Raw genomic sequence first — 9,199 nt, 5'->3', positions numbered from 1 at the left:
TAAATCTTTAAAAAAAAAAAAGTGCAGCACTGTGAAACTATCAGCAGTCACTGCAGCACAAGTTCGATTCCCAGCCAGGGAGTGACCACACAGGGTGCAGCAGACCTCCCCTGTCTCCCAGCTGCCCCCCTCAGCAGTGTGTTTTAGTAGATCTGCCTGTTCTGCTCCCCGCTCTGTCTCTGGTGAATCCTCTCACCGCCCCCATCTCTGACCTGTACCCCAGTTCTTGTATGCACAAATAAATAAATCTTAAAACACTAGGGATTCACAGTTCAGTGGGGAGGTATGAGTAAACAGGTCACAGCAATGTGATAAGTTGAGAGTGGAGCTAAGTACACTAGAAAGACACCCCCCCCACCACCGCCACCCTCAGAGGAGGTGATACTATTGAGAGAGGAGTGATAAGCTCACTGAGCAGATAAGGGAGGAGAAAGTCCAATCAGAAGGAGCCTGTGTACAACACAGCCCCTGCGGGAGTGGGCTCAGGGCTGGGGCTGAGCCTCGGTGGGTAGACCAGAGGGCTAGCTTCAGGATGGCGAGAGCTGAGTCTGCTCAGGTTGGCACAGACCCAAAGGGAACGCTGGACCATGATAAGGAATTTGTGCTTTGGCCTAAATATAGGGAGAGTCATTTAAGGACTTCACGCAGGAGAGTAAGTAGGATGCAGCACATTAACATTCACTGAGGTTGCTGGGATGGAGAGTAGAACAGAAGCCAGGAAATGAGTCAGGAGACTGTCACAGTTGTCCAGGCAAGAGGTGTGATGGCCAGAACCATGCACAGCAGCCTTGGAGTGGAATACAGGGGACGATGGTTGTGGGAGCTTTTCAGAAGGGGGCTTGACGAGACAGGACTTGCATGCCAGGGGAGGACATGTCTTGGGTGGCTCAGATACCCGCCGGGGTGCCCTTTGGTGGTGGTGGTGATTTGGGCTTTGGACACCCAGGTGGGCAGGACGCAGGGGCTGCCCCGAGAGCTGGGACTGCGCTTCTGACCCCCTTCCTGACGTTGTTCCCATGCCGCTTCCCGTTCTCTGTCAGGGGAGGCAGACTCAACCAAAAGGCGCGGGGCACAGTCTGACCGAGATGAGGCTCTGAGAGGCGTGCTCCTGCTGCCTCCAGAGCGCAGACGGGGCTGTTTCCTCGTGGGGTGGCAGAGCGCCTCTGCCCCTGCCTCAGCCTCCCCTGGTTGTGGGGTGCAGCCGGGCGTGCTTCCAGAGACCACTGTCTGGTCTCTTCATCCCCTCCCCTATGGCCCCGGCTGGTCCTTCCGGCAGAGCGGAGGCCGCCCTGCCCCAGCACCTCTGGAGGCACGGGCTTGGTCTTCTAGTCACCAGCAGTCCCCAAACACTCCGAGCAGCTGGGCAGTGAGGCGAGGCCCAGGGGAAGTATTGCCAACTTGCCTCGGCACCTGAGGTGCTGGAGACGCTCAGGTCCCGCCTTGGCTGTTGCTTCTCGCCAGTGGACTTCGCGCGTCCTCCCTTCCTCTTGGTTGGAAAACAGTTCTATTTTCCCTTTCTGGTCTCTTCTAATTATCTTGCACATGTTGGCTTTTGAACCGGTGTGTTTGGCCTTTCTGAGCATCACGCACAGGTCATCAGGTGGCACTGGGTGCTGCCTGGTTCTTTAGCTGCAGTGACGAGCGTCTGCCCACAGCGCGCCTGTTCTGGGTGCGGGGGCAGCCAGGTGCCTCTGGCGCCGCTCCCTGCCATGCTGCTGGTCTCGCTCCGATCAGTCGCGTAGGGTGTATTGTGCCGCGCCAGACAGAACCGCCGCTGGCCAGTCACCTGGAATCAAAACAACAGTCCTCTGCACCAACCTAACAGAGTGGTTCTTTCGGCAGGAGCTCTCTGGCCAGTCTTTACTGCCCCCCAGGAGGGGCCGTGGTGTCAGCACAGAAAACAAGGTTCAGGAAAAAATATTTTTTTCCGTTCTCTCAGTCACACATGTCCTGGCTCACTCATTAGTTTTCATTAACTGTCTGCTGGCATTGCGCCCCAAGGTTTCATTCCAGCTATATACTGTATTTTAGCTGTTCGCTGCTACTCGTTTATCTCAGATGCTGATGAGCCAGTCCGTGTCCAGAAGCCAAGGTCCGTAAGTGTCAGCCAGGTGTGTGCTGAGACTCACAGCCTCCCTGATGCTTCATTATCTCCATGCAGACCCTACGCTGCCATTGGACCTGCTGGGACAGGGTGCTGGGTAGGGTAGGAATGAGGTTCCTGGGTGGGCTGGCACAGTCTCTCCACGGGCCTGGGTGCTCAGACAAGAAAGCTGCCAAAAAGCCACAAAAGGCCAGAAATCCATACCGAGGGCTACAGCAATCTGACAATCTATGGACTAGAGCCAAACAAAGGACACTGACTTGCCTGAGGGAGCCCAGCCCCTCACAGCGCCATGGTGGCCTGTCCCCCTGCCAGCCACAGGCAGCTGTGGCAGTTGCTTCTCAGATCCCTTTTATGCAACTGTGTACTTCCTGGATTGCGGAATGGACCAGCCAGGTGTGAGCTGTGAGCTGATTGGTCAGAAATGGTCCAGTCACAGGTTTGACCAAAAGGCCAGTAAAAGGACAGGTCACCATCTGTGGATTCTCACCCACTAGCACAACTACTCAGGTTCCCAGAACAACCATGGTGTTAACTTTACAAGCACGGGAAACAAAGAGCTCACTGTGTCCACAGGTGGCCACTTGTCTCACCCAGGTAGCATCAGTGATGGTCATCACCAGCACCAGGACAGCACTGGCTGGCAGTGATGGTGACTATTAGTTCCCCAGAGGTGGTGTCAGAGACACCAAGTGTTCAGTATGGACTCTACCACTTGGGGCCTCTGCACCCGTGTGCCTGGCCTCTGTGCACCCGTGAGTGTGTGCAGGATGGGATGAGGCCTCCTGCATGACCACTTGAGACAATGGCTGATACCATGAGGCAGCCGGGGCCAAGGGGGCCCTTGACTGACTGTGTGGCCTTGGCCTGAGGCGGTCTGGAGCAGCTCGGGAATCACACTGAGCACCTGCACGGAAGGTCTCCCCATGGGTGTGGCCGACACGGCCCCTCTCGCGCCCCATGAGGCTGATGACCCTCTGTCCCCTGGGTCCTACTCCTCCTGCCGCTATCATGCAGCCAGTCATGCTGCTCACTGCTGCTGATGCGGAGCAACAGGGCTGCTTGCCAGTCAGCAGAGTCTGGCCTGGCAGACCTGCTCTATGTCTCTTCTTCCCTCAGCGTGCTGGGGCATTGTTGGTCTACGGCAATAACAATCACCAATTTGAGACACTGGGCCCAGGGCCTTTGGTGTTCTCCTCAGGCAATGTCAGAGGCTGTCCTCTCTTCAGAGGCTGGAGCTGCCCGTCTCTTAACGCCCTCCAACCCTGTCTTATATCCTCTTTCAGGGTGCCCCACCCACAAGTCTGATTGGACTATCTTTTCAAACCTGTGACTGATTGGACCATTTCGGACCAATCAGCTCACAGCTCACACCTGACTGGTCCATTTCACAATCCAGGAAGTACACAGTTGCATAAAAGGGATCTGAGGAGCAACTACCACAGCTGCCTGTGGCTGGCAGGGGGACAGGCCACCACGGAGCTGGGGGGGGGGGGGCTGGGTTCCCTCAGAGGAGTCAGTGTACGGCTATTTAATTTGACAGTATCACACACGGTTTCTAAGCTAGAATGCTGACTGACCTGTGGTTTTTATTTCTGGTGCAACAGAAAGTGGATTTCTAGGTCACTGCTAGGAAGCCTGAGCATTATCACTTAAGAGCTTTGCGTTTACCTCCCTCATCTCTGTTGACATTTTAAGAATTATGACTTTATATAATACATGCCACTAAGCAGTTTTCTCCCCAGAAATGCATATCTAGTTATTTTACAGAAATACAACTATGAGTCAACTTCCCCCAAGGAGAGAAGAAACAATAAATCTGCCTTGTATTGTATTTATTCAGAAATGCTTATTGAGACGGATGGGCCTGCCACATGCTAACTGCACGAGTGGTGCAGTTGGGAGCTGGGAGCTGGTGTTCGCGTAAAGCAGTTGTTCCTTTTTCACTTACTTCGGGGGGCTGAATTTGGGCTGCGCTAGGGCCTCTCCAAGCCTTTGACTCCCTCAAAGAACCTGGCCCAGCTTGATAGCCCCACGCAAGACTGAAGAGGGTAATTGACAGCCCAAATTGGTAACCGGTTTCTACATTTCCTAGAAACTGAGAAGTGTGGAAAATGCCAAAGAATCACTTATTAAAATCGGTCAGCGGGGTTCTGTACAGTCTGAAGCATCCACTGATCTGCCTAAGCTTTTTCTGAGTTAACCCCAGAAAGGCAATTTGTGCTTAGGTGGCTAAGTGTTGGCTGTCATGAGTCTGTTGAGAGACCAATTTCTGGAGGCAAGGGGAGCGGGGAAGGAAATGAACACATGCCAGGCCTTTCCGAAGGGAGACGGCCGCTGGGCTCCCTGACGTGGTGGAGACCTGGGCACTGGCCAGCTAGCTGACTCAACGTTTTGGGAAAATGCCCTCAGCTGTTTGTTTGAGAGCTAAGTGACCTGAAACTGGATGACATTTACCCAGAAATCATTTGGCTTCACTTTCTTTGAAAGAAGAGTTTCTACTAATGACTACATTTCAGAGTTTTCAGCTCCACGGCATACGGCTGTCCACGGTATCCTTTTTGAAAAATCTGTCTCAAGATGGATCATTTTCATTCTTAATATCATCTGTGTTTTCTCTTTTTTCTTCACATAGCATATTAAATATCTGTCAAGTGCATCACTTTCTCTGAAGGAGTAACTTCTGGCATCACGGATGCCCATGTGCTTTTGGTGTCTCAGGGCGCTGAATTCTGCTGCATCTTTGTTCCTTTCCAAAGTTTCCCACAATATGCACCGTGCACTTGACTCTCCCATTTTGTTTTGTTCGTCGTCTTCTTTTTTAAAGAGATTTATTTATCCGTAAAAGAACTGGGGTACAGGCCAGAGGTGTTGGGGTGTGAGAGGCTTCACCAGAGAGAGTGGGGAGCAAAATAGACGGATCTACTGAAACACACCTCCGAGGGTCAGTGGGAGACAGGAGAGGTCGGCTGCGCAGGGGCACTCACTGACCGGGACTCCTGCCGAAGTGGCTGCTGATTGCTCCACAGTGCTGAGACTTTAACCCCTGCACCAGCAAAGAGGCCCACAGTGGTGGATCTGTTAATGGACTGCTACTAGAGCATTTTAAGTGGGGGAATGATATACAAACTGGTTTTTAGTTACTTAAAAAAAAAAAAGGCCTTCGGGTTGGGGTTTGGGGGGGTTGGGGGGGGTTGGTTGAGGGGTTGTTGGGGGGGGGGTGAGGACAGCTGTGAAGATGGAGAGGGCGGGAGGGCTGCAGAGCACTTGGGGGAAAAGGGGGTGGGACCCACAGTGAGCTGCTCTGGAAAGGGGCGAAGGAGGCAGTCACAGCTGGCCCCCCACTATCTGGCGCGGCCCAGCGCCCTCCCACTGGGTTCCTGGACACTGAGCATGGCTTGGAGAAGATGAGCTGCCCCAGGGGAGAGGGGACCCAGCAGACAGGGGACTGGCGGGGACTGAGAGCCAGGTGCCCAGCGGTGTCCTCCACTCACCAGCACCCAGTGGTTGGCTGGCCATGGACGTGCCGTCACATCTGCTGGATTAGCACAGGAACAAAAAGACTATGTTCAGAACCTGCCAGCAAGTTCCACTGGGCGAAGCCCACAGCCTGTCTAGATCAAACAGCTGCTGCTCTGCCAGCCAGTTTGGGGCCCGGCTTGTTCTGCTTTCTAAACATCAACGCACAAGGTGAGACGAGCTGGACTGAGCTGCACTGGCTCACGACAGCACTGCTGAAATCTCAGGAAACTTTGAGCGCCGTTGCTAAACACGGTCATTGCTGAACCTGCAGTTGCTACCGACGGTGCAGCTCTGTCCAGCTCCTCGTTCGGGGACACTGCGCTGGTCGCTGCAAGCTGGCGCGGGCCGCGGCATTCACACCACGGAAATTAGCGAAAGTACAAATCAGGGTCGGTTAATTTAACTTTTTTTTTTAAAGATTTATTATTTATGCACACAGAACTGGGGTACAGGCCACAGGCACAGGGGTGGTGAGCGGATTCCCCAGAGACAGAGTAGGGAGCAGAACAGGCGGATTGACGAAGTACACTGCCGAGGGGAGCAGCGGGCGGTCAGGAGAGGTCTGCCGCGCCCTGTGGTCACCTCCGGGGCAGGCGGGGACCGTACTCGTGCTGAAGTGGCTTTAGCTTCTCAGTGCTGTGCTATAACCCACTGCACCACCAGGAAGAGCCCGGGGTCGGTTAGTTTTTATTGCTTCAAGTCGAGGCTCTAGATTTAAGACGGTGCAGTAACACAGCTTAAGGGGGGAAGCGCCACGCCCAAAGCCAGTACACTGTGACCCACAGGCTGAGGGCAGCTTCTGGCAGCATTCGGGCCCCGTTACCCAACTCGGCAGAGAAGCCGCATGTCACTAACGTGGGACGGGAGTCACGACACTCCCCTCCGATGTTCCGCTGACTGTGTCCTTCGTCTTGCCCATAAATCCCAGTGAAAATACCAATCAACGCTCACGTAGGCACTGCACGGGCCAGTGGCAATCACAGGCTGATTCTGGATGTCAGCATTTGCAAAAACCAACACTACTCTACGCGCACCAGTGGGCTGTTCGGACTCACCATACGGAGCACCACCTACCTGCCTGGACTTGTGAGCGGGACAGACTGTCACTACGATTTATAACGCCAGTGCGTGTCTTCATGCGCCGAGGGTTTTGTTTCTGGAAAGTGAGTGATTAAACACCTTCTAGCACACCACTGAGCTCAACCCTTTAAAGCGGGCAGCATGAAGGACCTCCGGGTGGCCTAGGGATAAGTCTCAGTGCTATCACCGTGACAGCCTGAGTTCAAAACCCGGCCAGGGAGTGACCCCCAGGGCGCAGCGGACCCCTCCTGTCTGCCTGCCGCTCCCCTCAGCAGTGTTTCAGTGGACCCGCCTGTCCTGCTCCCCACTCTGTCTCTGGGGAGTCCTCTCCGCCCCTGCACTTCTGGTCTACACCCCAGCTCTTCTATTACTGCTCACACACGTGAAAGCATGATGGCGCCATCGTAAGATGTTACTACTGATGTCTGTGGGTATGATGCTCGTCGGTGGATGGCGGCTTCATTCCTTGAATGTGAAATTCAGCAAAATTGGAAATCTGTGCACTGAAATGGAAGGTTGGATATGCAAATGGTAATGGCCAGGCCATGTAGGAAAGGAATTCTCACCATCTACAGTAACAGGCTGGGAGCCAGCTTCTCCCGTCAGACGCGGGAAGCCAGGCCCCTGCCTCTAGCAACAACCCAGATCGTCGTGACCCTGGAACAACAGGCCCCAAGTGGGCCTTGACCAACAGCTGGCAACTCTCCCAGCTTTAGTCTTGGCTTCCAGCGCATGGCCAGCCAGGAGAGGCAGAAAGGTGCCCCGAAGGGATGACATGGGCGCCCCTCAGGCAGTCCCAGCACGGTGGCCGCTGGGCACACGCCAGGCCGCCCCTCGTCCCTGCTGCCTCTTGTTTTGTCCCGTGTGAGCAATGGCAGCTGGGCCCCGCCAGGGCAGCTTGGAATCAATACCCCTCTGTGTCCACAAAAGCCATTCAAAAAAGAGCCCCCATTATCCTAAGGCAACCGCGACCCCGGCGCCCTGGACACAGCTCAGCAGCCTGCTGGTGGTGTCCTGCAAGTGCGGCTGGCACGTCCCGGGGACACGGTGAGGCCGGCGCCTTCCACTCGGGTGTCCGCAGGGGGATGCAGCCGCCGCAGCGTCCAGGGGAGAGGACTTGCTGTGTGTCAGGGGACGATCGCGACCCTTGGCCTTTTATTTTCGGCAAGTGAAATGACAGCCTGCCTTTGGCAGGAGTCCAGGGGAGATGTCAGCTTTTGCAGATCACCTGCCCCTCCAGTTGGACTTCTATTTATGACCACACTTCTGGACAGACTCCCGGCCCCTGGAGCCCTCAGCAGGGCGCCCACCCAGGCGAGGGCCTGCACCGCCTGCCCGATGGGGCCTCTTCTCTAAATCGAGTGAGAGATGATATCCAGGGACCCCAATTAAGTGGGAGGCGGAAATCTCAAAGTGGTAATTAGAACAGGAGAGGAGTTAGGCCAGAAGGCCTGGCGCCCTCAGCCTCAGTGTGGAGGAGACTATTTGCATGAGTTAGAATTGCAAATGGAGCAAGGGAAATATTTGCATCTTGGTTGGTCTTAATGTGCGAGAGCTCATTTCTGTTTGCAACAGCTCAGCTTCACGAGAAAGCACACTAGCAAAACAGAACCACACCAACCACACCACTCCCTGCTCAGCTGTGCGTCCTTCAAGTAGGGCAGGGTCTCCTGCCTGCTTAAGCAGCAGCAGCCCTGGGCTCTTGGGGGGGCAGGTTGACGGGGAGAGAGAAACGCTGCAGGTTTGCTATGAAATCACAGAAGCACACGACGCCGGCGCCCAGCCTAAATCGCCTGGGCCATCGGCCCTATGAGACATCCCAGGGTGCTGAGGCGAAGCCTTGGCAACACTGTGCGGTTTCTTCTCCTTGGTGAGTGAAACGCCCAGCCCATGTTGAAGTTTCTGGAACGTCTCGAGGTGTAGGAAGCCTGCTGTACTCTGACCGTGCGTGGTTCATGGGGGGTATGGGATATGGCTTGGAAAATACTCATTGTCTGGTCTCCCCAGTTTTTCATGAGTAGAATGAAGCCCGGCGGTGAGTGACACAGTTTTGGAGTGAGCCCAGGGGCTACCCGAGTCCCCGCTTCGCGAGCCCTGCTCTTACTGCACCGTCGCCGCCTCTGGGTGAGCCTGGGGCTGCAAAGCCAGGCAGCGTGTGAAGACTACGACCTCAGTTTTTAATAAAATCTAAACTAAGGAAAATGCCCAGACACTGCTGCCCTGGCCCGGCTGTCGTGCCCGCACCCTCCCCGGAACCCTGGCAGGCAACATGGACCTGCCCAGGGGAGACCAGTCGTCCCCAGCTGCCCCCAGACTCCCACAGCGTGGGTGCTGGGAAAGAGGGTGCTGTTAGCTCACTGCAGCCGAGGGGAGCCCGGGGCGGCCCATGGGAGTTAGAGGACAGAGAGGAGGCCGCGGCCAGGGCCAGGGCCAGGAGGCCAGCACCCGCCCTTCCTGCGACCCCCCTTCCATCTGGCCCGAGGCCGGCCACAC

Source organism: Condylura cristata, unplaced genomic scaffold (genome assembly GCF_000260355.1).
Source record: "Condylura cristata isolate star-nosed mole 26May11 unplaced genomic scaffold, ConCri1.0 scaffold00001, whole genome shotgun sequence".
Classification (NCBI taxonomy): Eukaryota; Metazoa; Chordata; class Mammalia; order Eulipotyphla; family Talpidae; genus Condylura; species Condylura cristata.
The sequence above is the reverse complement of the archived record's forward strand: the minus strand, read 5'-3'. Positions refer to the sequence as shown.